This window comes from Paroedura picta, chromosome 2 (genome assembly GCF_049243985.1).
Source record: "Paroedura picta isolate Pp20150507F chromosome 2, Ppicta_v3.0, whole genome shotgun sequence".
In the NCBI taxonomy this organism is placed as follows: domain Eukaryota; kingdom Metazoa; phylum Chordata; class Lepidosauria; order Squamata; family Gekkonidae; genus Paroedura; species Paroedura picta.
The window spans coordinates 50012736-50040202 of NC_135370.1; the positions used below are offsets into that span (position 1 = coordinate 50012736).

The 27467-nt window shown below is 44.2% G+C and overlaps 1 long non-coding RNA gene across 1 annotated transcript in view; it reads left to right on the plus strand.

The window, feature by feature from the left end:
* The first annotated feature begins 8855 nt into the window (after nucleotides 1–8855).
* The window catches only part of LOC143828660 (uncharacterized), a 30706-nt gene continuing 12094 nt past the window's right edge, over nucleotides 8856–27467 (plus strand). The window contains exons 1-3 of the long non-coding RNA XR_013227808.1: nucleotides 8856–8928; nucleotides 9244–9321; nucleotides 25865–26041. This is a non-coding gene — a long non-coding RNA (uncharacterized LOC143828660). The remainder of the gene's footprint in view (nucleotides 8929–9243; nucleotides 9322–25864; nucleotides 26042–27467) is intronic.

The window sequence follows — 27467 nt, forward strand, 5'->3', positions numbered from 1 at the left end:
ACACCAAAGATAAACAAATGGGCAATACATGTGTCTCTCATCTAAATGTTCTTTCTTTCTCTTGGTCACACAAGCTTACAATAAGAAACAATTATGAAAATGCCTTCAGGTTGACAGTTCATAGGAAGGGGATTTTCCTCATACGATGTCTAATTAAATATTTTACAGGTCATTGTTTTCCTTCCGTTAAGCCCCCTTCAGGATGGCGCTGAGAGTCTACTTGTCTGCTGCTGTCTCGTCGTCTCTAAGCAGCCTCCTGAAATAATCAATATACAGGCTTATCAGCAGGCATTAAGCCTCCTTGCCTGTGGTGGGAAAAAGCCCCTTCCCTCAAGGAGGCCAAATCCTCTTTCCTAAGGCCTTTCAACCATACGCAGTTTAACAATGAATGTCAAATTACTATTTTATGCACTTAAAGCACGTCAAGTGTTCAGGGTATAATCACATGTTCAAATAGGCTTTCCAGGTTGGGAAACACCTGGAGATTTGGGGGGGGGGGAGGAACCAGAGGAGGCTAGGACTTGGGGGAAAAAGGGGCTTCAGTCAGGTGTAAGGCCATAGAAGCCACTTTCCAAAGTAGCCATTTTCTCCAGGTGAACTGACCTTTGCCACCTAAATACCTGTAATCCCAGTAATCTCTAGCCTCTAGGAGGCTGGCAAACCTGTATCCAAATAACGTATGTGTGTAATGTGCCATCAAGGTGCAGCCAAGTTAGGGCAGCCCCGCAGTGTTTTCAAGGAAAGTGGTTTGATTGCTAGAAATTGCTCTCCCCCCCCCAATTGAAACTGTTAATTTATGATCAGGCCTCAAGTAGGGTTGCCAACTCCAGTTTTGGGAATTTCTGGAGATTTTGTGGGTGGAGCTTAAGGGGAACAGGGCACAGGAAGGTAAAGGACCTCAGCGGGCTATAATGCCATCAAATCCATCCTCCAAATCAGCCATTTTCTCTGGGGGAATTTAAGTCCACAATCTGGCGATGATTTATAATTCTGGGAGATTTCTAGGCCCCACTTGGAAGTTGGCAACTTTAGCCTCAAGTCAGGTTCCCTCTGGGTACTTCCTGAAGGAAAAACCCTCTCTCAGGCAGACTCTCCGACAGATCCTCTGTCTGTCCCTTGAGGGAAGAGAGCCGATTTTCTTTCTTTTTTTGTAGGGTAATCCACTTTTGCTCATGAGCTCCTCTAGCAGACAAGCCCTAATTTTTAGCCAATAATGGAGACTGCATAAGCCAGGCTTTCTCAACTTTTTTTTTTTTTACCATTGAGAAACCCTGAAACATTCTTCAGGTTTGGAGAAACCCAGAAGTGATGTGATTGTGCAGGACATGGTTGAGAAGCATAGCTGTGTACATGCCCCCCTTTCTCCTTCCTACCCCCCTCCAGGTCCATTATTGGCCATTGGGGGGGGTAGACATGACCATTTGTGGTCATATCACCCAATAAACGTTTAACAAATGTAAAAAAAAGTTTGTGCCAATGATGTTTTAAATCAATTTTAAGTTTTAAATTTATTTGTTTTAACTTACTGTATTCAACTTTTATGCTGTACACCATCATGAGTCTGCTGGATAGGGCAAATAAGTAAATAAATAATAAATAAAAAATATTTAACTTCCACCCGTTTGGGAAACCCTTTGAGGGCTGTCAAGAAACCCCAGGGTTTCATGAAATCCTGGTTGAGAAAGCATGGCAGTGGAACAGGCTTCCTCGGGAGGTGGTGGGTTCTCCATCTTTGGAAATTTTTAAACAGAGGCTAGATAGCCATCTGACAGAGAGGCTGATTCTGTGACGGTTCAAGTGGGTAGCAGGTTACAGTGGATGAGCGATAAGTTTGCGAGTGTCCTGCACAGGACCCAGGATGTCCCTTCAAACTCTGTTATTCTATGATTCTATGCAGTCAATGAGGCTTATTTTTGAGTAAATGTTATAGGCTGCACAATTGCATATCTCCTATATTTGTATAACTTGGGATAGGGATGCTCTAGAGTTGCCAACTTCCACCTGGGACCTGGAGATCTCCTGGAATTATAACTGATCTCCAGATGAATGAGGTCCCCTGGAGAAAACGGCTGCTATGGAGTGTGGACACATGGCAATACAACTCTGCTGAGCTGCCCCCCATAGCCAATGCCCCTCAGGCTCCAACCCCAAACCACCAGGAATGCCCCAACCTGGACTTGGCCACCTCAGAACACTCCCTCCTGCATCAGAGCCTGTATTAAAGGCTGGTTTATTTATTTACTTTGCTTACTGGTCTTTCTCACTGAGCCACTAGGCAGATTATGCTGTGTAAGGCAATGCGATCGATAGGCTGTGACATCTAATGAGCAAAGTAATTGAAGGGGGGTGGGGGTTGTTAGCAAATCACAGCAGATGTAAGGTGAACCTGTAGGGTTTTCAAGGCAAGAGACTTGCCTGCCTGCACACAGCAACCCTAGATTTCTTTGGTTGTCTCCCACTGAAATACTAACCAAGGGTGACCCCGGTTAGCTTCTGAGAATACATACAGCAGGGGTAGTCAACCTGTGGTCCTCCAGATGTTCATGGACTACAATTCCCATGAGCCCCTGCCAGCAAATGCTGGCAGGGGCTCGTGGGAATTGTAGTCCATGGACATCTGGAGGACCACAGGTTGACTACCCCTGGCATACAGGAAACAGCGGTCTAATCCAAAGCCTCACTCTTTGTAAAAAGCACCTCTGTGAACCTGTCATCTTTACAGAAATGTCCTGCTGAACAATTCTGTTTTATATAGTCTGCAGGGAGGCAGAATTATGGGAACCTTTTTGACCTCCTCAGCCACACCAGGTTCTCAAAAAGCAATGATTTTAATGTTATTTCTGAGAAAAACAAAACTTTCATTTTATGTAAAACGATATCATTTCAATTTGTATTTATTGAGAAGAAGCGAAGTTGTACATTTTAGGGGATTCTGAACTCTGAAGTTGTCTTCCAGCACAAGTGAGTAACCTCTCAGTAGCAGAAATGGCTTTATTTTAAAAACATGCAGTATTACCAAATCTCAGTAGCGATTCACGTCACAGTTATGAAATACCATATGGAAATTACTGGCACAGAGTACAAAAAAGGAGAAGTCTGATTTTGCAATGGAATTGTGTGCATGAATATAGGTGTGTATACAGATGTGTTTTCTCAAGAAGTGTGTACACATGATTTGTTTCCCCAGTAGGCCAGTGTGAAAGAATCTAGTAGTACCCTCAAAATGGTTAAGAGTTCAGATTAAGGCTTCCGTGAAGGACAGTTTTTAAAATGCTTTTAGCCTTGACTCAAGATGATCTGAGTTCCTTATACTGCATTCTGGTTATTGATGATGATGATGTTATCCGTTCAGTCGTGTCCGACCCTCGGTGATTCTATAGGAAAGTCTTTGCCATGCGCCCCTGTCTCTGACTGCTTCTTTTAGTCGGCTCATGGTCATCCCTGAATCAGCTTTGATCGTCTCGAGCCAGCAGATCCTTTGGCGACCACATTTCCTTTTGCCACTGACCATGCCGAGCATTAATGATTTTTCTAGCGAGTTTGATCACATGATGTGTCCAGAGTAAGTGAGCTTCATCCATAATTCTAGTTATTGCATCAGAGTAAAGACTTTGTATCCCCTTTTCTTGCTTCTGGAAAGAATATGGATATTTCATCCTGTGTGATCTGCATTGTAATGGATATAAGCTACAGAGATCAGAGGGATTTCCAGAAAACTACTCTGGGTTTTCCTGGATGTGACATCAAGCTGTTGCAGACATCTTCTCCCCCAATATCCCTGTTCTCCTAGTCTCCCACTGGCTGGCAACTCTATGGCATAAATACTTTTAATATCTTGTCCTAACTTTAACCATTTATACTGCCTCCAGCTTGGGGTAATGGTTAGGAACGCAGATTTCTAATCTGGCAAGCCGGGTTTGATTCCCTTCTCCTCCTTCACATGCAACCAGCTGGGTGACCTTGGGCTTGCCACAGCACTGATAAAGCTGTTCTGACCGAGCAGGGCTCTCTCAGCCTCACCCACCTCACAGGGTGTCTGTTGTGGGGAGAGGAAAGGGAAGGGGACTGTAAGCCACTTTGAGACTCCTTCATTTAGAGAAAAGTGGCATATAAGAACAAACTCTTCTTCCTTTTCTCTTGTTTGGTCTGCTGTGGAGTAGCATCGGACACCTGTGTTACTGTGTGGCTTGCTATTGTTATACATTGCATGCTCTATACAATGCCTGTTGAGTTTTAGTATCCAAAGGACATCTGTTTTATTGGATGACTAACTTAATTCCATCTTTTCATATGATTACCAAGGGGCCATGCTCAGGGTCTAACTAAACGGGAAATGGATCTCTCTGTCTTTCTTCCTTTAATTTCCTAGCAGTTTCATAGGGCTGCCAATTTGATTGGAGAAGTGGCACTGCAAAACTGCTACTTGACCTCCCATGCTATTTCCCTAAACTCGACTGCCTTTTGCGTACAGCTGTTCTTAGTCTTAACTGCACAAGAGGAGAAAGGCAAATACACTTGATACTGGAAGACAGGAACAGTTTAAAACATGCTGAGGCCTGGCCCAAGCCGTGTCAAGTCTAAGAGGCCCCGTAGCATTCTCCCCCACCAAGGAGGTAATTCAGTGATTTTTAGAAATTTGTGGCACCTCATAACCTGAAGCCCTAAACTGCAATTTATTTCGCTTGCGCATAAATCCAGCTCTGCCTGAAGCTGCTGGATGCGGCTACATTGTTCCATCCTTACTGTGGCAGATTGATGGCACAGCTCTATTTATTGTGTCAGCTTGCAGATTTCAAAGGCAGTGTTAGAGTTACTCTGGTCAAAGCAATTTATTTCAGTAGGTTTAAATATATTAGTAACTCCACTATGACTTAGGGCAGTGTTTCCCCACCAGGGGACCGGGGACCACCAGGGGTGTGAGGTGGGGGGGGGGTTGGAAAGGGTCCCTGGCATTTCTCCTGCTGCCTGAGCTAGGTTTAGGAACTGGCCATTACCCTCGTTCCCCCTTCCCCTCAAGCATGAGTGGTTTAGTCCTCTCCTGCTGCATGCCCCATAGCAAGAGAGCCAATGGGGGGGGGGGGGGTTCTGCTTAAAACTGCTGAGCAGGAAGAGGAGCCAGGGCTTGTGTGGAGAGGGTGGTGGCAGGGGGGGGGGAAGAGAAGGCTGGCTCTTAATAGCTCATAGCCCCTCCCCATGCTCCCTCTCCTGTTGCTTGTTCCAATAGCAAGGAAGAAAGTAGGCAGTCCCACCTGGAGGCTGGCATCCCTGACTCTGTGTGGGGCACAATGTCTCAGAGTCCACACTTCAAAGCAGCCATTATCTCCAGGGAAACTGATCTCTGCCATCTGGAGATGAGCAGTAATTCCAGGGATCCCCAGGTCCCACCTGGAGGCTGGCATCCCTAGCCGAGAGCTATTACACATGGATCCAGTGTAAGGACTGTGCACAGCCTGCAGAAGGATACATTTTGTCCCTGGTTTCCCTTTGCCCTGGCGGCCATTTCTGACCCAGATAAAATATATTCTCAGGTCCTAGGATTGCCAACCTCCTGGTGTTGCCAGGGGTCTCCCCAGAACACGTCCAAATCACACAGATCATTTTCCCTTGAAGGGAATTGCTGCTTTGCATGGTGGGCTTAATGGCAGCTGAGAGGAATAGAATCATAGAGTCTAATAATAGAGTCGCAATAACAGAGTCACTCATCCACTGTAACCTGCCACCCCCTTAAGCCTTCATAGAATCAGCCTCGTTTTGCTAAGGAAGGTTTGCTATTTAACATATTGCACACACAAAAATAAAACTAACTTCTTATTTAACTAGCATTTTATTTTATTAGTGATGATGCTATGCACACTGGCGCTTTCCCATCACAGGAACTGGGGTTCCCAGGCCTCTTCCTGTGTCACCGGAATTGACATATCTATTAGACCCACCCCATTCCCTCCTACATTTGACTTTCACACATTGCTGGAGATGCCAACCTCTGGGGAGGGGGGAGGTCTGGCAATCTCAAAGAAGTACAAACTTATCTCCTATGCTTCATGAACAGAACAATACCTGCACTCTGGGCTGGCTGTTTGCTCTTCTTCAGGGAAAAGGTGCCTGTGATGGATTTAAGAGGCTGTGGCTGAAGCCTGAGCAAGGGGGAAGGACCTCTCCGGGAAGGATAAAGTGTCCTCCCTCTGCCAGAAGTCTAGAGCCTGGCCACAGCTTTCTCCTCCTCACCTTCCTGCAGTGTAACCTTGCAGAAGCCAGCTTTGCTCCTGACTGGGAATATTCAGCAGATGGGCTGCCAGCTAACCATAAGAACATAAGAGATGCCAGGATGGATCAGTCCAGCCTGCTGTGTCATACAGTCACCAAATCCCAGGAATCATCAAGAGGTCCACCAGCAGGGCCAGAACTCCAGAAGCCCACCCACTGTTGCTCCCCAAGCACCAAGAATAAGACCATCACTGCCCCAGTCATGAAAATAAAAAAGGTGCCATGTTGGATCAGGCCAATGGCCCATCCAGTCCACCAGTCTGTGTCACACAGTGGCCAAATCTCAAAGGCTATCAAGAGCCCTTGCACCACACAGGGAAGGCCAGGTGAATTGCAAGTCCCCAGAGTCTCTGTGCCAGAAACCAACCAATGGGAAAGTGCTTCTGGAGTTCTGGCCCTGCAGGTGGGCCTCCTGATGGCCCCTGGGTTTTGGCCAGCCATGTGGAAGTCAAATGTATGTGGGGGTGAGGTGGGTCTAATAGATATGTCAATTCCAGTGACACAGGAAGAGGTCTGGCAACCCCAGTTCCTGTGATGGGAAAGCGCCAGTGTGCGTAGCATGATCACTAATAAAATAAAATGCTAGTTAAATAAGAAGTTAGTTTCATTTTTGTGTGTGCAGTATGTTAAATAGCAAACCTTCCTGTATTTAATACTAGCAAGAAAGCCCATTGCAAGCAGGAATGCAATGGTCGCTAGGACACAGGGGACACCGGGAGATCCAGATCTCTCTCTGTGCATCTCTCTCTCCCTCTCCCTCCCGCTGGGTCTCTAGGTGTGCCTCTCAGCAGGAGGCATAGCAGGTTTGTAGGAGGGAAGGAGGGCTGGTGTAAAGTTTGGGGCAGCTGTCTCTGTCTCTCTGTATCTCCCTCTGTCGCAGCAGGGGTGGCTCTCTCTGTGTCTCTGTCAGCAGCGTGGGGCAGCTCTCTCTGTGTCTCTCTCTGACTCCCTTGCACCAGGAGCAATAGGAGGGAATGAGGGCTTGTGTTCGGTCTGGCAGTGCTCTGTGTGTCTTTCTTTGTCTCTGGTGTGCCTGAGAGGAACGTGGTTAGCATCTAGGGAGGGAGGGTGGGAGCTGTAGGGGCAGGGCCAATCAGGGTGCTGGCTGCACCCTGATTGACCCTATTCCAACTTGGACAGCTGGACACATTCAACCCCCGCAGGCTGTTTCACAAATAAATAGAGGAACCATGGATAAGGATAGTGTAGTGTGTGAAGTAAAGTGTATGGAGAAGCAGAAAGGTGTAGTATATTCGAATCTTCTCAGATCTTAGAAGCTAAGCTGGGTCGATACTTAGATGGGGGACCACTAAGGAAGACTTGGCAGAAGAAGGCAATGGCATACCACCTTTAAGGGGTCACCTTAAGTCAGCTGTGACTTGATGGCACACACATGCACACAGATGCACGCGCGCACACATACACACAAGTTTACACTAGCATAAACATATAGAAAAGCACATACTTTATTCACTAGTACACTGAATTCTTTAACTGCAGGAGATGGATCGTATGTAATTCTTATGAGTGATGACAAAACAGTGATTTAAAAAATGCCACAGGGACCCTGTCTTAAAAATCTTAGCAAGCTGAAGTGCTTTGGCATTCAAATACCTGGTGAGTAACATACGAGGCAAAAATGCTAAATGTGTTTGGTAAATGTAATTGGAATTGTAGGGATAACGACTAGGTAGTTTAGCCTGAATCTTAGCTAATGGATTTTGATGCACAAGCTGTATTTGTTCTAAAGGCTGTGACTCATCTAAATTTGGTATGAAGAGTTAATGTAATAGAAACCGATTCAGGACATCAGTTGAGTACTGACAGGGATTACAAGGTGTGCCCTAAGGTCTAAGTTGCTTAGCAGAACAGTACTACATAAAAATAAATCCACCTGTAATTCTTGTACTTGACAAAGTTACAGCAGTCTAAGGAAGAAAAGGAATGGGATAATATGAATAAATTGTATAGGCAGAGTGGATTAAATTGTATAGGCAGAGTGGCACTCCCGAGCATGCGTGACCTTGGCCACGCACGCATGCATGCACACATGCGCGGGGCGATCGCCCTCCCCGCCGCCGCCAGTCCGCAGCCTAGAAAAGGTTGCGGACCACTGCTATATAGCATTAAGTAAAGTTTCTTAATGCTGTATAGCTTTTACTAGCTGAGTTTTCTGTGGCATCATTTTATAAAGTTTGCAGTAGAAAATACTAACTCTTCAGTCACATGAGGGTATTCAAGCCTAAATGAGACCAGATAAAGAGATGTTTGGACCCAAAGCAATTCTAAGGGCCATTCCGCAGATCGAAAAAATAGCATTACGCCAGTGCAATGGTACAACACTATAAAAAATTGCACCTTTGGCCATTCCTCGCCTCCTGGCTCGCTCTCCTTTGCCGCCTTCTTGCGCTTCTTGGCACTCCGCATGCCTGCTTGAAATGGCAGAGGAGAGGAATGCACTATACACACAACTCTCCTCCACCTGTCAATCAAACCGGGCAGCCAATCAGCTTTCTCCATGTTTTAAAGGGACTGTGATGCAAGCTATTTTTTTAAAAAAAGTAACACTTCTCCGTTGCTATGCTGATGCATGTAATCATAGATGCAGAGTGCTTTCTTTACTGCCACCCCTTTTGGAATTATGAGCCTTGAAGCTTTAAAAAAGTAATCTTGTTCCCAAATTTTTTTTGGGGGGGGGAGGTTAGATAGGCGTGCTTTGAGTGTTAACTGGTGGGGAATTCCCCCCCCCCACCTGGATGATTTAACATGTATTTGCTGCTCCAGGCAGTTTGCTTCCAAAAAAATAAGCCCCATCCCTGGGAGAAGGAAGAGGGAGGTGGGTGTTATGGCGGGCACTGGAGGTGGAGATAGTGCTACTTTGCCTCCACACCTTTCCTTACTGTGTGTTTGCTGATTGTTCTCCTCTCACTCATGCGACATGGATTTTGTGGATTCCCCAACTAATGCTTTAAAATGGAGGATATAGCTGCTGGTTTGTTGTTGGGATGCTGGATGCTGATATCGTGGAAAACACCCAAAAAATGCCCTCAGCAAAAGGTAAGCTTTTCACTATATTTTCTGGGTGCGTAATGGCCCTAACAGAACATTTTAAGTTGCATCCTTTAGGCAGTCTTTCTCAAATCCTGGAAGTGATGTAAGCAGGCCACACCTTCCTGCCATTCCCCCAGAGGTCAGACATCACTAGAACTTACATCATCAGATCACTCCCACAGCACAGAAAGTGACAGCACAAAGATATTTTCAGGTGATTTGTGAACAGAACCATACCTGCACTCTGGGCTGGCTACCAGTTTGCTCTTCTTCACCAAAGGGAGCCTGCATGGGAGCCTGCAGAAATGGGGCTGGGGTACCTGATTGGGCCCCTTGGGAATCACTCTCCCTGGAGCACCAATCAGGCAGGGGTGCCCCATCCCTAACTGCCTCCAAATCTCTGATTGGCTCTCGGAGAGGGTACTTAGACCCCAGAGGACCAATCAGGTAAATAATGTCCTATCCCTGACAGTCTCTCTTTCCGTCTTCCAGACGCACGAAGATGTGACAGTCAGATATGGGCCCCCCCAAATTCAGCTGTTCTGACCAAGCAGTGATATCAGGGCTCTCTCAGCCTCACCCACCTCACAGGGTGTCTGTTGTGGGGAGAGGAAAGGGAAGGCAACTGTAAGCCGCTTTGAGCCTCCTTCGGGTAGAGAAAAGCAGCATATAAGAACCAACTTCTTCTTCTTCTTCTTCTTCTTCTTCTTCTTCTTCTTCTTCTTCTTCTTCTTCTTCTAAATGGCCCACTAGAGGTTCATTTTCAAAGTCTGGTTCACACATTAACGAACCTCTGCTTCTTTGACATTCCTTCCTGATAATATCAAGGCTTTATTTTAGAGATCCTTGCCCCAAGGTGCACATTTCCTATAAAAAGAGAGCAAAGGCAAGTAATCTTGTTCTCATGTTCCACAAAATCCAGTCTGCAGTACAGGCTGTCACTCTGCTGCTTCCCCCTCCCCCATTGCTCTTCTGGATCAGGTAAATATTAATATTTCCCAAATTCCTCCATCTTTCCTTTTTAAGAACCTAGATATTTTTGCTTGTGTGTGCGTTTTGAATGTACCACAATATTTTCCCCAAATAAATCTCCTTGAGAGTAAGCCTAATTGTCATCATTATTTAAGAAGGGTTTCTTCCAGGGAAAGGACCCCCGTAAAAACTGGTAAAAAGATATTGTGTTACCCAGCCTCTTGCAATATTTATAATTCCCCACAATTCTCTTTGAGGGATCCATTTTGGGTAATGGTAGGAGCCGAAGAATCTTTGGAGGGAAGATAATACAATAAATATAAATCTGGATAATACAATAAAAATATTGAAATACAGCACAACAGCCATTTGGTAGCAAAAGCTATATAGCGGTGGTCCCCAACCACTGGGCTGCAGCCCGGTGTTGGGCCGCGAAGGCCTGGCACTGGGCCGCGGCTCCCTGCCTCCACAGGGCTGCGCCAGGCCGTGCATGCGTGTTTGCGCCATGCGCAACCACAAATGCACATTCGTGGCACTCCCGAGCATGCGCGACCCGGCCATGCACGCATGCACGCACACATGCGCGGGAGTGCTGCGCATGCATGGTATGTGCGGCCAGGCGATCGCCCTCCCTGCCGCCGCCGGTCCTCAGCCTAGAAAAGGTTGCGGACCACTGCTATATAGCATTAAGTAAAGTTTCTTAATGCTGTATAGCTTTTACTAGCTGAGTTTTCTGTGGCATTATTTTATAAAGTTTGCAGTAGAAAATACTAACTCTTCAGTCACATGAGGGTATTCAAAAATCTAAAGATTGCTTTTGAAGTACATGCACAACAAAAACCTGATTAGAAGACTCTCTGAAGTTGTTTTTCATTTCTGATAGAATTAAGACAGGAGGCTCCCGTGAGAGCAAGGGGATCCCTTTCCCCTTTCAAGTAAGGTACATTTCTTGCCCATGGGAGAATAATAATGTTATGACAAAATTTAATTCTGAATAATCCATGCATTTTCCTATAGGACATTGGACAGAATCCAAGTACTGATGTATCTATTGCCTTAGCCAAATCCCATTTGCTCATAAATATCAAGTGTATCAGTGACACATTTCTTAAAGAATTAAAATGGATGTGGTATGTATTTTGGGAATATATACTTAGACAATCCTTCAATACAAATGAAGAAAGAAACATGTAGTTAGAAAGGAGTTTCAGCACAGAACAGACTGTGCCTAGACTAGGCACATTCACGCCAGTGAAAACGTATGAGATGCAGTTGTGGTTTGTGTATGTGTAAATTGATAAGCAGCATGAAGCTCCTTTAAATCATCTAGATATGAGGCTTGGAACTCAGAGCCATGTATTTCCATGAAATATGGTGTGCAATACTATGCATGAAATATGGTATGTGTGCACACACACACACCATATTTCATGCATATTAATCTTCCTCTGCTGTCACTACAACGTCCTTATATACATGTGTGTTGTTTGAAGTGTGGTCTACAGGAGAGGACACACAATCTTGAAAAGACTGGGATTTATATATATATATATTCGTGGAAATCACAAAATTCATTGGGGAATGGCAAGGTAAGCATGGGAACATTGCTATTCACCATATTTTGAATGGTCACTATAACAAACATTTGTCCCTGGCTCCTGCCTGGTGAATGAATTCCCTGATGAGATCAGGGTCTAGCAGAACTTACCAGCTTCCGTAGGGGCTGTAAGACAGCTCTTCTGTCGGGCTTACTGTTGTGGCCAGTCAGGAACTATGTTGTTACACCTCACTGAGTCTCCCATCTCCCCCCACCCCCAACTCTTACCGCCTTATATTATAATATTGATGTCAGTGACCACTCATCACCAGTGCCAATAGCTGCTATCCATATCCATCGTTCCTCTAGATATTTGTGAAACAGCCTGGAGGGTGGAACATGTCTGGCTGTCCAAGTTGGAATAGGGCCAATCAGGGTGCAGCCAGCAACACTAGCTCTACCGTAATTGGCCCTGCACCTGCAGCTCCTGCCCTCTGTCCCTGGACTCTAGTCTCTTTGCTCTCAGACATGCCTCAGTGCCTGGAGCCAGTAGCAGGTAAGGGGAGAAGGCCCTGGGCAAAGGGTCATGGTGGAGGGCCTGCTAATGAGGGCCTCCCGGCCTGCTAGACAGGGCCTGCTAAGGAGGGCCCCTTGGCCTGTTGAGCAGGGCTTGCTAATGAGGGCCTCCAGGCCTGCGGACTGCCTGCTAAGGAGCTCTGTCCTGGGCCTGCTAACGAGCTGGCCCGCCCCCACCCGCCCCACTTGATCCGGCTGTCAACTGCGGACCAAAGCCATCTTAAGCTGCCTGGCCAGGGGCCAGGGGAGGGGACACATTCAAGGCCTGTTCTAAGAACGGGCTTTGAAGCCAGTTAACTATAATTTTAATTACTGTAGGTATGGACCTGTGGCAGGTCTCCAGGGCGTCAAAACCCACTGTTTTTCTCAACTTAGCTATGTGAGATTTAAAGAAGCATGCAACATGTTGCAAAATGAATACACTGTATGCACATCTATGCTATATTGTGTTTAACATAAATGAAATAAATAAATAGTCTTCATTTCTCGAGACTCAAGGTGGATAATATACATGTTTTTGTTATTTTTACCATCTATACTCCATAATGCATATGACAATGTTCCATAAGATAATAACACATGAGCATCTGTGCTGGATCAGATGGTCTGTCCATCTAATCCAGCTTCCTGTTTGACCCAGTGGCCTAATGGAATTTATTTCATTCACTTAATACATTTAATATACATGATGCTGTATATTAGTCAGACCATTGGTCTATCAAGTTTAGTATTGTTTCCTTTGATTGGCAGCAGCTCCTCAGGATCTTTCCTCTGAAGCTAGAAACTGGCCAAAGAGGTGGTGGGCGCTTGGACAGCAAAGGAGAAAAAAGACTAATAATGAAAGATGGGGATATTGCAAAAGTAGCACTTAGTTATTTTTCACTGCATAAATATAGTGCAGTTATCCAGGTAAAAGCTGCTGTTTTCAGGAAGGGTGTTAGAAGGAGTGAGGCAAATAGTGAAGACAGAAAGTGGAAGTTCTAAGGCTGTTAACATTAAAAACTAAGAGATCTCACTGTCCTGAAGATTCTCAAGGAAATTAAATTTGAAATTTCTGCTTTCTTAACATAAATATGTATCCTGTTGCTAAAATCAGATTCCCTTCTAGAAAATATAACTTCAGTTTTATAATACCAAAGAGATCAGGTACAGACCAGTTATCCAGCTTGGTGTAGTGGTTAGGAGTGCAGATTTCTAATCTGGTTGAGCCGGGTTTGATTCCACGCTCCCCCCTATGCAGCCAGCTGGGTGACCTTGGGCTCGCCACAGCACTGATAAAGCTGTTCTGACTGAGCAGTAATATCAGGGCTCTCTCAGTCTCACCCACCTCACAGGGTGTCTGTTGTTGGGAGAGGAAAGGGAAGGTGAATATAAGAGCCTCTTTGAGACTACTTCTGGTAGAGAGAAGCGGCATATAAGATCCAACTCTTCTTCTTCTTCTTCTTCTTCTTCTTCTTCTTCTTCTTCTTCTTCTTCTTCTTCTTCTTCTTCTTCTTCTTCTTCTTCTTCTTCCCCTACTCCTCCTCCTCCTCCTTTCCTCCTCCTCCTACTCCATTCCAGGTAAATTTGTGGAAACCGTTACTTAAGATACAGTTGTTGATTACAACTGTTAGGAGAAGTGGCATGACCTCTGTAAAGGAAAGTTGTATCTCACCAGCTTTTTGGAGTTCTTTGAGAAGATAAACAAATATGTGGACGTGCTGTGTAGATTATGTATTAGGAGGTGAAAAAGGGATAAGGGACCAACCACCTCCTGCAGGTATCTCCTGCACACATGCTGTGTATTTTTATCTATCAGCATAGTAATATATGTAGTCCTGCTTTTTGGGTTCCTCTCCTGCATTTGTTCCTCTCCTTACTCTTCTGCTATTGTAAAGATGAATGCCCTTGGGCATTTTTTGGCAGTCTTTTCAAAACATCAACCAAGGGAAATTACATTTAGCAGTATCCCTGGAAGTTAATCTCAGTTCCCCAATTATGCACAGCTCTGAGGTTCTCTTGTTTCAGAAATAGCTTGACAGTAATAATCTGTATTTTCTTGTGATTTTTTTTAACTGGAAGGCTCAAAACAAATGTATGTTCTGATCTGATCAGATCAACGTTTTCTCTTTTGTCTATGGAGAGAAGATGTTTAATTTGATCTAGTGATATTACTGTATATTTTAGCCAAGGTTAATAAAAAGAAAATCCAATAGATACATTAAAATGCCTGAGAGAGTGGCTAAATACCACTAGCGAATTAGGCCGCTGACCTTGCTGCACTTAAAGGAGAGTCCAACTCAGACATTTGACGCCGGGCGAAAGCAAAACAAAATAGTTGTGTTTTGTGTGTATACATGAACACATGGTGGTATCTTTGCATGTAAATGTGTGCTTGGGGAATATGAAATTATGCCTGTTGCCCAATTTTCTTTTGTGGCAGCAGTGTGTGTGCGTGTGTCCTTTGGGGCAGTGAAACAATTTTAAGCTGTGTTAAAAACTCTTCCATTAACACGGCATCAGTAGGGGAAAAAAGGGCAATTGTTCTCCTCCTGATGCTTCCTTCCCTTAAAGTATTGCTCATCAATATTTAAGTACCACTTGTCAGTCAGTTCATGTTACCATTATCTCTGTGATTATAGCAAATCTATGCAAATTTGAATCCAAATATAAGATCGTGCAAAACATTTAAAAAACCTACTCTAACAAACAAACTTGCTTAAAAATAAGATTCTTGAGGCTTTAGGCTAGCTAGGGTTGCCAACCTCCAGGTGGGCCTGGCGATCTCCCAGAAATACAATTGATCAGCAGATTACAGAGATCTGTACCCCTGAAGAAAACAGACGCTTTGGAGAGTGGATTCTATACTCTGCTGAGGTCCCTCCCCTTCCTATCCAGTCCGTGCTCCATCTCCCCCAAAACTCCAGAAATTTCCCAACTCAGAGTGGCAGCCCTAGTGCAAATTCCCTAGTTATTGATATTAGCATGCAGAAAATGTTAGGAAACACTATACACATATTAATTAATAAAACCAATGTTTGTTTTCAGAACTCGAAGCAAACTGTAAACTGTGAATCTAATTCAAGAACACCTACTGTTTCCTCGTGATGCTTATCAAGAATGACAAAGATTAATTATGTTGAAGTTGAAGAGTCAATGAGCATGTTTGTATTGCAGAGGACAGAAGATAACTTCTCTCTGGACCTTTGAGAGAGCCCTGATATCATTGCTTGGTCAGAACAGCTTTATCAGTGCTGTGGCGAGCCCAAGGTCACCCAACTGCATATGGGGGAGCAGAGAATCAAACCTGCCTGGCCTGCACAGAAGTCCACACTCCTAACCACTACACCAAGATGGCTCTCACTAATATGTTATCTCTGTCAGAATGGAGTTTTACTGGTTGGATGAGAAATTTAGTAGATGGTTGACAGTACAGCCCCTGAACAGAATGTCAGATTGCACAGGGGAACTAGAAGAAAGAAACAGGTGGATACTGCCATGGCGTTCCCCTTTATATCTTGGATTCAAGTTCTCCACCCTTTCACACACTCAACTTGCACAATTTCAAAGGGAGGGAAGAAGGGAAGAAACATGTCAAAATCAAAGGTGCTCAGCATACAGTGTTAGAGCCCAGACTGCTTAATGGGCAAAGGGAGAATTTGCTTGCAAACCGCCTTTCAGTATTATTGTTAGCTCTTCGTTAATGAAGCATCTCTTGGCCAGGAATCTGGCCCAGTCATGCTTGTGGAAAAGTTAATTCTGCAGACCAGATAATAAATAATTATCCTTGGCATAATTTGCTTTATGCAGCATATATTTATTTTAAAACAGCCATATCAGTTTTTTCCTAACACCTCAAGATGGCTAGGAAATTTTAGTAAAAAATAATTAAAACTTCAACAGCATGAACTCCCCCCATCAGCAGGTATCCATACAATAGCTACAAGCATTCTCATTACTGAACGGTTTCTTGACATACTCTTAGGAATTCCTGTCCTCAAAAATGACAATTTAATTTCCTCTGATTGAACAGGTACAATAATTGGTTTAATCTGAAGTATACATGTTATTTACAACAGTGTAACATACCGTTGTGTAATGTACAAAAACTGAGTTGATCAGTTATGTTGTCTGTGAGATATATTGGAAGTGCCACGCCGAGGGGGAGCCCCAGCCATGGTGGCCGCCAGAGAGCACCAAAGGTGAGTTGGCGGCAGAGTGGCAGGGCAGCCCCCGAGGCAGCAGGCAGGGAGGAGGACGAGGAGGAGCCTCGGCCCAGTACCGATTGATCTACGGACCGGTACAGGTCAGCAGGAGCAGCAGCACTTCCCAGCAGCTCTCTCCACTTGCTCTCAGTATCTATCTATCTATCTATCTATCTATCTATCTATCTATCTATCTATCTATCTATCTATCTATCTATCTATCTATCTATCTATCTATCTATCTATCTATCTATCTATCTATCTATCTATCTATCTATCTATCTATCTATCTATCTATCTAGAAGAAGAAGAAGAAGAAGAAGAAGAAGAAGAAGAAGAAGAAGAAGAAGAAGAAGAGTTGGTTCTTATATGCCGCTTTTCCCTACCCGAAGGAGGCTCAAAGCGGCTTACAGTCGCCTTCCCATTCCTCTCCCCACAACAGACACCCTGTGGGGTGGGTGAGGCTGAGAGAGCGCTGATATCACTGCCCGGTCAGAACAGTTTTATCAGTGCGGTGGCGAGCCCAAGGTCACCCAGCTGGTTGCATGTGGAGGAGCGCAGAATCGAACCCGGCATGCCAGAATAGAAGTCCACACTCCTAACCACTACACCAAACTCTCTCTCTCTCTCTACCTACCTACCTACCTACCTACCTACCTACCTACCTACCTACCTACCTACCTACCTACCTACCAATTGGAACAAAGATATAAAGAAAAAATAATGGTGTGGTGGGATTTTCTTAAAAATCCAAATATCAGTACAGCTATGTATTTTGTGAAAAGCTTCCTCAGGGAGTTTTGTCGAATATAAATACATCACCCCTCCCATTAAACTAGCTGCTGGGATGGCTATTGCGTTTATATTTTAGCCTGCCCCCCCTCCCTGGAAGCTTAATAAAAAATGCATAGGAGTACTGATTTTGGAATGGAAAATATTCTTCTATCTGTACCATTGTTTTCCCTTCATCTCCTTGACCCTAAAAGTAGCCACAGGAGGCCATAACACAATGCTGAGTGGCTGTTTTGTTTGTGTGTCACTTTCATTGGAACTGCCATTCCAGGCTACAGTTATTACTAGTTAGGAAAGAAATCAGGCATCCTGTGTGTGCTGGTCTTCTTTCTCCACCCCAGCTCAGTGCAGCCCAGGGGTCAGCTTTGAAATAGTTAACTTTCTCTTGCCCTGGGCCATGGCCACAATCTGAACAGCTTCCCCCCCCCCCCCAGAGTAGCTGCTTTAGAAATTAGGACAATGGTGCATATGGGTTTCTTTTAAAAAAATCAGTTCAAATATTTTCAATAAGAGAGGGGGAAAAGGAAAGAAGGAAGGGAAAAAAATAAGCCATTCCTGAACTCTGCATGATTCTTTACATTTAGCAGTGAATGTTTATCAAGAAATGTTCCCAAATGCAGCATGTAAAAGAATGCAAGGTACTTTTGGGAACCAGTGGCATTTTTTTTTTTTTGCTTCTTTGTGTCTTCACCATTATCTTTGTGAAGTTGCTCTGTTGGGAAACTGTAGACCAAGATAATAAGCAAAGGAAAATATCTGTTGTTTGACAACTGCTATTACTGTGCGTTCCTCAGTTACTGAAAATGAACCCACCTGAACCCATCACGCTTATGCCATTATTGGTAGGAAGATTTTATTCAATGAGAACCAGAACACCATAGATCCCAGGGTGTTTTCAGCCCTAGTCCCTAGAAATGCTTGTTGAAATGAAACTAATACTTATAAGCCATTTTGTCAAGTACCATGTTTAATTACCCTAAATTCATCGTCTGTCTTATGATGCAGACCCACGTTGGGACTGCACCTGTGCAGGTCAGCCACGGACATTTTGTTTCTAGATTTAAAGCCCCCAAATGGGGGCACCTCGCCCCACGTGGAGCTGGAGCACGCATGGGATTTCCTGCGAAACATGTCATGTGCTCCGAAAGCGGCACCCCCTTCCCTCAGTTCCGTTTTCATCACTGTGAGGACAGGAAGCATTTCTAGCTGCTCTGTTGTATCGTTTGCTGTTCTCTTTTGGTGCAGTGGTTAAAGGCAGTGGGGCGGAGTGCTGTGGCCATGTTCGTACCCAACATTGTCGTGTTGCATCTTATTCCAGCCTAAATGCCCTCCTGCAAGTCAAAAAGAAACAAAAGATCGAAGGAGAGGAAATAATTCTGGTGCCAGTCAGTATCAATGATAAGGATCCCAAAACATTAGACAGACAGGCTGATCCAGATTGTGTTAAACTCATACACACCATATATAACTGCTAAACATTAATTCAGTCACTTTTCTGTTTTTGGCACACAACTGCAATAGGGAGTCATATGTGAATTTTCTATGCGGAATTCAGAATACCAGCAGCTCTCTGGTGTTGTCTGATGATCTTTGTTCCAAATACTGTCCGGGGCTCACCTTGCTTGCTTCTGAGATCTGACAAAATCAGCCTAGCTAGGTGGCCCCTCTGCCTACTAGTTATTCTCACTGGACCTTTAACCTCACCTTGCAAAGCATCCCTTGACTATCCATTACTAAAGGTTCCATTGACAAGGCCCCTTATGGCTTCTGCTTCCTTGTGAGGACTGAGTGAAGATGATGGTATGCTTGTGACAGGGAAAGCAGGGTCGAGTCTGCATGAGGCTTTTTATCCACTCCCAGCCTGAATAAATCCTTTAATTTCCATTTTGATTCTGGGAGCTTTAAATTTTCCCTCTGCAACAGGCATCCGCAGTGACCCTACCTTTCCCACGTGATATCCAGGAGCAGATATAAACCCCGAGATTTGAAAAACCGCCACTAGTAAAAGTGTAGATTTCTGCTTTTTGCAAATCAGCTTCCTGCTCTGTGCCTGCAATGCTGACATGCAAGCATTCTAGGGCTTCAGGAATCTTGGTGTTCTTTGTTTCCCCTTGATCTGTTTCCCCAGCAAGTTAAGCACCATTGGGAACGGTCAATTGAGGAAGTTCCTGCCCTTTGAAAAACCTCTGTCATACTTGAACAATGGCATTTTTATCTAGGGGGATGGCCTTTTGGATAAAGCTTGAGAAACCCTGTGTAAAAAACAAAATGGGCATCATATTATTAACCTGCCATCAAAGCCTTCCATCAGCATTTCCTTTTCCCTCTCGGTCCTTTAAAAATGGTTTTCTCCTGTGTAAAACTCCTGCACCATATTTAAGCTGCTATAAGCACCCCTATGGGGATACGCAGAAAGAAAAAAAGCTTGGGCAGTAGCCAAGAGTGTTTCCCCTGCTGCTGTTTGCCGTTGGAACTGCTCGGTCAGCAGGGTGCTTAGATTTATTGGGGGTGAAGTTGCTCATTATGTCTTTACCTTTAGAAGCCTGTATCAAAGAATAACATTCTCTCTCTCTCTCTCTCTCTCTCTCCCCCCTCTTCTCTGCTTCTTCTAAGCCCTCAGTCTTCAAACTTTGCTTTGAGTTGCAATTCAAGGGCTTCTGTTTCTGTACAACTTGGTGAAGGACAACAGTGGTCTGGAGGTAGCTTGTCCCAAGCCAATCTAGAAGGACTGCACTCTTGTGAGACCTCGTGCAGAGACTCCAGCAAGAGGGTTGCAAGGCAGTGTTTTCCTTGGTGGTCTTTTACCCAACTGCTGACCCTAAGTAGTTTATGAGATCCAAAAAGATTGGGTTACACCATGTCACCTTCCCTGCCAAGAGCTGTGCTCATGAAAGCCCAAAGGTCTGACCCAGTGATGTGCCAGTCGAATTTAGATCATGGAACAGCTCTTTCCTACCTTCCTAATACAGTTTTCTGCTTCCCCTGAAAAACTGCTCCTGGGGGTGATGGAAAGACCAGATGGCAGAGGGAAGGGATGTATTCATCCTGTTATGGTTATTTAATTATAGCCCATCTTTCTCAGGGAGGCTCAGGGCAGATCACACAATGCAGATCAATGCAATCAATAGGAGGAGCCATCTAAGAAACATTGTAAGAGGGCTACGATTACAGATATCTGAAAACACGTACTAGACATGATGTGTTAAAACAATGTAGAAAATGGATTCAGTTAGGTAGCCGTGTTGTGCTGAAGCAGCAGAACAGAGTTCGAGTCCAGGGGCACCTTTAAGATCAACTAGATTTTATTCAGGTATGTTCACAGGGAAAGACTATGCCTTGAATAAAACTTTCTTGGGTCTTAAAGGTGCTATTACACCTGAACTTTGTTCTAATGTAGAAAATGGTTTTGCATGACTAGAAAACAGTGCAATGAGAACAAGATAATATATCCCACAAGCATATAACACACACCATATGCAGTGGTGTAGTCCACAGATCCTTTCCCTTACTTTTTAATCTAGTGTATTCTTAATTTATGAAATGCACCGCCACAAGGTGTGATGGTCACTGTTGCAGATGGCCTTAAAAGGGAGATTTAAAAGATGGAAGATTAATCATGTTTTCTACCACTTGACCCTAGAGCTATTTCTTTGTTAGAAAGGGAGGAAAGCAAAGGAGATCATGAGCATTAAAACTGAAGATATGAAAATAGCACCCCTGTCAACTTTTGACTAATTACAGTGCAATCTTGAACACAGGTCCTTTCACCATCATCCCATGGATGCACCATTGTTAGAGCCACAAAGTAAAGCAAAACTGTGAGTTGGTTAGATGCAAGGTTGGAGAAGGACAACAGTGCTTTGGAGAGGTCGTTCTTTGTAATGATACTTTTTATAACGATCTACATACCTTTCTCTGTCCTAATTTTACCTCTGGCCAGCTTTTGAACCAATAGAAATTCTTGTAAAACCTGTTCATCAGAGGTGAAAGCAGGTGAGTGATCTCTTTCCAAGCTGTCCTTCATGCCTGAAAAAAAAAAACCTTTATTTGACCCATATCTCTCCAGATCAGCTGCTAAACCTTTTTCAAGGCCCCAAAAGCCTATTCTCAACCTTGAGAAACCCCTGAAACATCCTTCAGGCTTTAAGAAACCTCCCTGCCATTCCCCTGGAAGTTGCACGTCGCTAGAGGTGACATCACCCAGACACTCCCACTGGATGTGACATCATGCTTTGTCACACACAAAAACATAAATGGCCCAGAAGCCTACTCTGTCAGGCTGGGGTAGGTATCTGCCACTCTGTCACCCCCTGACTCCCCCCAACGCAAGTTAAAATAAGAGTACTTACCTAGCTGGACTCCTGTCACTACTATGCAAACGGAACCTTGGCCAGCAAGGATATTTATGAATATTTTCAACCCTCTTCAGGCCCATCATTGGCCATTTTGGGAGGGAGGGCAGATCAACATAACTACACATGGTCATACCACCTGGTTTTTTAATTTAAAAAAATATATTAAAAATATGAAACCCTTCTGGGGCCATCAAGAACAGAAAGGTTGAGGAATCCTGCAGAACTTCAGCCTGTAACCATTTCCAAGGCTTCTTGAACTCACTACCATCGTTTTGTGTCCTCTCTGTGTTACTGATAGACATCAGTACATTGATACAGCAGAACTACTGGATTTGGGAAGAAATTCAAATGAGGAGAAGTGGCCGTATTCAGATTGGACTTCTGTTCTTCTCTTCTAGCAGCCCAGTGCTTAAAAGAGGAGATGTTCTTATTCTGGCTACTGTAATCAGTATGGGTTTCTTGCAGACAATTTTTAAGATACATAAATTAGCTATGTGCAGCTCTGCTGACGAACAGGAGATGTTTAGACCACATTTCACAAATATCTGAGGAGGCAGTAATCCCCTGATTAGATTGGAGAACCTGTGAATGCAAGTGGTGGCTGGCATGGCTTGAATTCTCTCCTGCACACAGAAAACTAGCATTTCAGGGAGAAGGCAAAGCCTTCTTTCCTGGCAGCTTGTATTCAGCCTGCATGGAATAACTTTGTTTGAAGGAGCATTCAGTCAAAGGGCTTTCCCTGTAAGTAGAGTTATTCAGAAACCAGGGCTGAATCTGCATGGAGCTTTTATTCCAATCCTAGGTCAATTCAGGCCCTGCTATCTCCACTGAATGCAATTCCATTTTGATTTTGTCCGATCAAAATTAAATTAAATTTTCCCTCTGCTACAAGCATGATTGATCCGGAGTGACCCTACCTTTATCCTGCAAGATCCTAGAGGATATATAACCCTCAATATTTGAAGAATAGGATTAAGAAAGCATGGGAAAGCATACAGAGCTCTTCCTGTTTTGAATTTTGGGCTGAACTCCATGGTAGAAAAACCCTGATTGGCCAGGACATCAGTTCCTGGTTTCCAGGCTTAAAGGGGAAGCCCTAACTTTTCTCAGCAGAAGCTCCAGAAGCCTAAACTCCTCTCAGTAGAGATTTGCCTCTTGGTTTTTTTCTCCCTCCTCTGCTGTCTCCAATCCTCCCCCCCCCCCATTCAAGAAAAGAAAGAAAGAGGCTCCTGCTGTGCTTGGATCCCCCTTCCCCTTCTGAGCTTCCCTAACCACGTGCAGAACACTTTTCTCTTTCAATGGGGAGGCGGGAGGAAGACCCGAGTTCAAATCGATCTGAATTCAGCAGGATCCATAATGGAAGAAACAAAGTAAGTGCAGATTCAGCCCAGGTATACTGCCTCATCCACTGAGGTCTGTGAGAACTAGGCTTCTATAGATGAGGTTTCTTTCACTTGCAAAGTTCAGCGATCTGTGGACCCACCCTTCTCTTTTATAATCATATTATGCATGATCATGCCATTTCTGGGGCTTCTCCAAGCTTGAAGAATGTTTCCAGGGTTTCTCAACAGTAAAAGAATTGAGAAAGGCTGGTCTAAAGCCAAATCTCACATAATAACAAAGTTGGCCAATTCTTTAGATACTTAAATCTGGTGACTGGTGTTGTGAACAGGCAAGACAGAGTTTTCTACAAACCTGAAAATGGCCCCAGGTTTACAGAAAAAATTGAAATCTAACCCCCCTCCACAAAAGACTGTTTTTTTTTAACCCACAAATGATAAACAAATAACTTATAACTTTTAAAAATGGATTCCCAGTGGCTTTTGATAGGAAACTACAGCCTCTTAGACTGGGCTTTAGTGAGTAAATGGAGGCTTGAGGGAGGATTCATTGGGGCCAGCCCTGGCTGGGAAATTCCTGGAGAGTTTGGAGTAGGCAGGGTTTGGGGAATAATGCCATAGATTCCACACACACCCCTACCCCGCAGTCATTTTCTCCAGGAGGACAGATCTCTGTCTATCAGTTGTAATTTTGGGAGACCTCCATTTCCCACTTGGAGATTGGCAGCCCTAGGCCTGCATTCAACCTCTATATCAGTGGTCCCCAACCTCTTTATCACCGGGGACCACTCAACGCTTGACAATTTTACTGAGGCCCGGTGTGTGTGGGGGTAGTTTACTCCTCTACTCTCAACCACTGCCCTAACGCTCTCTGATCGCTATGGTAATGTTTAAACATCCCTTCAAAATAAGATACAGACACCCCACAACAATGAACATAAGGAACATTTTATTTTCATGGAAATTTTAACTCATGACAATGACAAATCAATGGGAACCCTGAGCTTGTTTCTCTGCAACGAGATAGTCCCATCTGGGAGTGATGGGAGACAATGACACCCAAAGTGTGTTGTAAAGGGCCGGGGGGGGGGATGAAGTAAAGGGCTGGGGGGGGGAGAAGGAGTCCTTCGCGGCCCACCTCCGATTAGTCAACGGACCACATGTGGTCTGCGGCCCACAGGTTGGGGATTGCTACTCTAGATGACTTGATTTTACCATGCAAATGAGCCTTGCCCAGTGGCCTTGCTCACACAACTGGGTCACAGGTTTCCTAGGTCCAGGCTACTAGAGGGAAAAAGTAAAGAAAGGCAAAAACATTGCAGAAATAAACCTGCCCATGTTAGTAATTAATAGCAGACAGTTGTGAAAAGAAATAATTAAAAGAGACAAGGAAATGTGCATCCACACAAAAGCTCACACCTTGAATAAATTTTTGTTGGTCTTAAAGGTGCTATTGGACTCAATTTTTGTCATGCTACTTCAGACCACCACAGCTACCCACTTGAATCTAGCAGCATTTAAGTAATAGCAGCATCCAGATTATTGATCACTACCTATAAATCACCAGGGTAGGTGTCTCTCTGTGGGGCATTTTGTAGGGGCAAGCCATATAGGTTGTTAAATCATTGGCCCCAACCAAAGTCTTGGTGGAAGAGCTCCATCTTGCAGGCCTTGCGGAACTGTGTCAGCTCTAACAGGGCCTGGATCTCTTCCGGGATCTCATTCCACCAAGGGGCTAAGGCTGAATCTGCACAAAGCTTTTATTGCAATCCCAGATTGATTAAATCCCTCCCATCTGCACTGAAATCAATTTTCATTTTTATTTTGGTCGATGGAAATTTTCCATCTGCAACCTCCATGCCTCGACCCGCATTGACCCTACCTTTTCACTGGAATATCAGGGAGCGCTTATTTTCTGGGATATTTGACTAAAGCGCTCCGGAAACCCTATAGATGGAAGTATAGATGTCCGCGGCTTCGGATTAACTGGCACTCCCCCCCACACACTTTTTTACAATGCTGTAAACGTGTTTACAATGCTGATGTAGCACGGTTGTCTCTCACTGATTGGTCGAGTTGTAGACTCAAAAGAAAGGGTTATCTTTTGGACCCTTTGCTTGGGATTGTTGAGAGACTGATATCATTCCATTATTTGCTGTTTTATGCTACTCTCCTCTCTCTGCTCACTAATCTGAACATACATTTTATGGAACCTTTTCTATCTTTTTTAAAAACAATTATTTAAGGGGCTTGAGGCAGAATATATTCTTTGTCTAAATGGAAACTTAGTTTTCTGGTGACCTCTCCTCCAAGCTCCAGCTCAGCGGCACTTGCAACCCCTCCCCCTTTGGCCTCATCCATGCATTTCAAAGGGCCACTCTGCCCTTACACCTTGCTATGCACAGGGGGGGAGGGGTGGGGGGACATAATTTAGCAAGGTTGCTTTAAAGTGGTGGGGTGGGCGCTAAATTTCCTGGCAGCCCACCACAAATTGGGGGAGGGGTGGTGTGATCGACAAGCACTAAGTAGGGCTATAGTTGGATGGGGGAGCCCACCCAGATGCAGGTGGCGAAAGCGAATGATGGCTGTTTCGGTTTGGGGAAACTGTTTGTTGCAGATCACTTACTATGCCTGGGCCCGAATCCATGGAGATCGGTAAGAATGAATGCGGGAAAAATCATTCAATGCAGAATAGGCCAAGGACTCATGGCTCTATGAAAAATACTGAGGAATATTCTGATCACAATGAAACACATTGTTTTTACAATGACATCTGTGTATATCTTGCTTTAGAATCAGACTAGACATGATGTCGATGGATCTGACCCATGGATGCTGATGCCATTTTAGAGCTGAAGGGGCTGCAAGGGCCCCACTGCGTGGTTGGACAAGACAATATTTCCCCCCTCCGATTGTATTCATATTCTGTAAGCTACCACGAGTCACTATCATGTGTCTCTGTGAGGAAAGGTGGGTATAAATATGGCAAAACTAAATCATGCTCTAAGCCCTGATGTGGGTAGCCCTGGCTAACCCAGTCTTGTTAGACCCAGAAACTGAGCAGGATTAGCCCTGGTCTATATGTGGATGGGAGACCAGGAAGGAGTATCTGTGTCAAGAAGATGGGGAGGCAGGCAGTAGCAAGCCACCTCTGAGTAGTTTTTGCCTTGAAACCCCTATGGGGTTGCTCTCTGTCAGGTGTGGCTTGACAGCAAGAAATGAAAATAAAATAAAAACAAGGATGCTATTGCAGGTGGACAACTTCTTTACATTTGCTTCTCATGACTGTCTTTTCAGAAATAACAAAATGTGCATGTGCAAGAACAATTAATAGAATCGTAAGGCTGCGATATCTATGTTAGAATTCTAAATTTGACATGAACCTCCCAACCTAATTTACTTTGCAGAATTTTTGTTAGGTTATATCAATGAGATTGGGGAAGAACGTGGTCCACTGAAAATGTAATGGAAATTGTTATAATACACTGTCATTGAAAACAGTCCACAATGACTCTCACACAAGCAATGAATGAAACAGTGTGCCATGTGGATGGAGTTATTTCTGACTAGTCTCTTCTGTGTCAGCTTTTCTGAAATATTTTCAAAAGAATTTGACCTGCTTCTGATCCCTTGACATTCATGTTGCTCAATGGAATTAAACTCTCCTTTCCTTCTGTAAAAATTAATGGCCCGTGTTGCTGTTTGCGGAAGCCACTTGAAACACCCTGACCTTACAGAGAGGGTTGCTTTTGACTTCCAATGGTTAGGCCACTTTCTTCTTATACAACCGCATGCCTTGCAGCATTTTAAGGCTCCTGAGCTGCATATTTTGTAGGAAGCACGCATTCATATTTTCAATATTTCACTGAGGTCTTTTTTTTTAAACCTGCTTGGACACAAACAAAACTATTGTCTCTTCCTAAGAATAGAAATGTCAAAAATGCATTGAGAAAATTCTTGGCTGTACTAAAGCCACTGAGAGTTGTTCAGCCTATTTGACCAAGTTCTGATTTTAGTACTGTTTCTTTTAAAAGCTTTGTAAAAAAATATTGGAACAAGATTCCCTCTAGTGAGAAAACTAAGTGTATCTACTTGACAGTCAACTTAGCCTGATTCTCACTGAAGATGTGGGAAATGGAGAGCCATGGCGGAGCTTGGTGGCCATGATCATTGTGGCAACAGTATTAAATCTGTGGGTTCAGTCAGGACACAGACACATTCAGCACCAACTTGAGGAGAACTTTTATTAACAAGGAGGAAAACTGAACAACAGAAGGAAAAACACATGGGCTTTATATACATATCCAACTGCTTCAGCCCTTCCCCTTAGACACTCTATTGGTTGTTAACATACTCTTATGATTGGCTACTAAACACACTCTGCAGATTGGCTGCT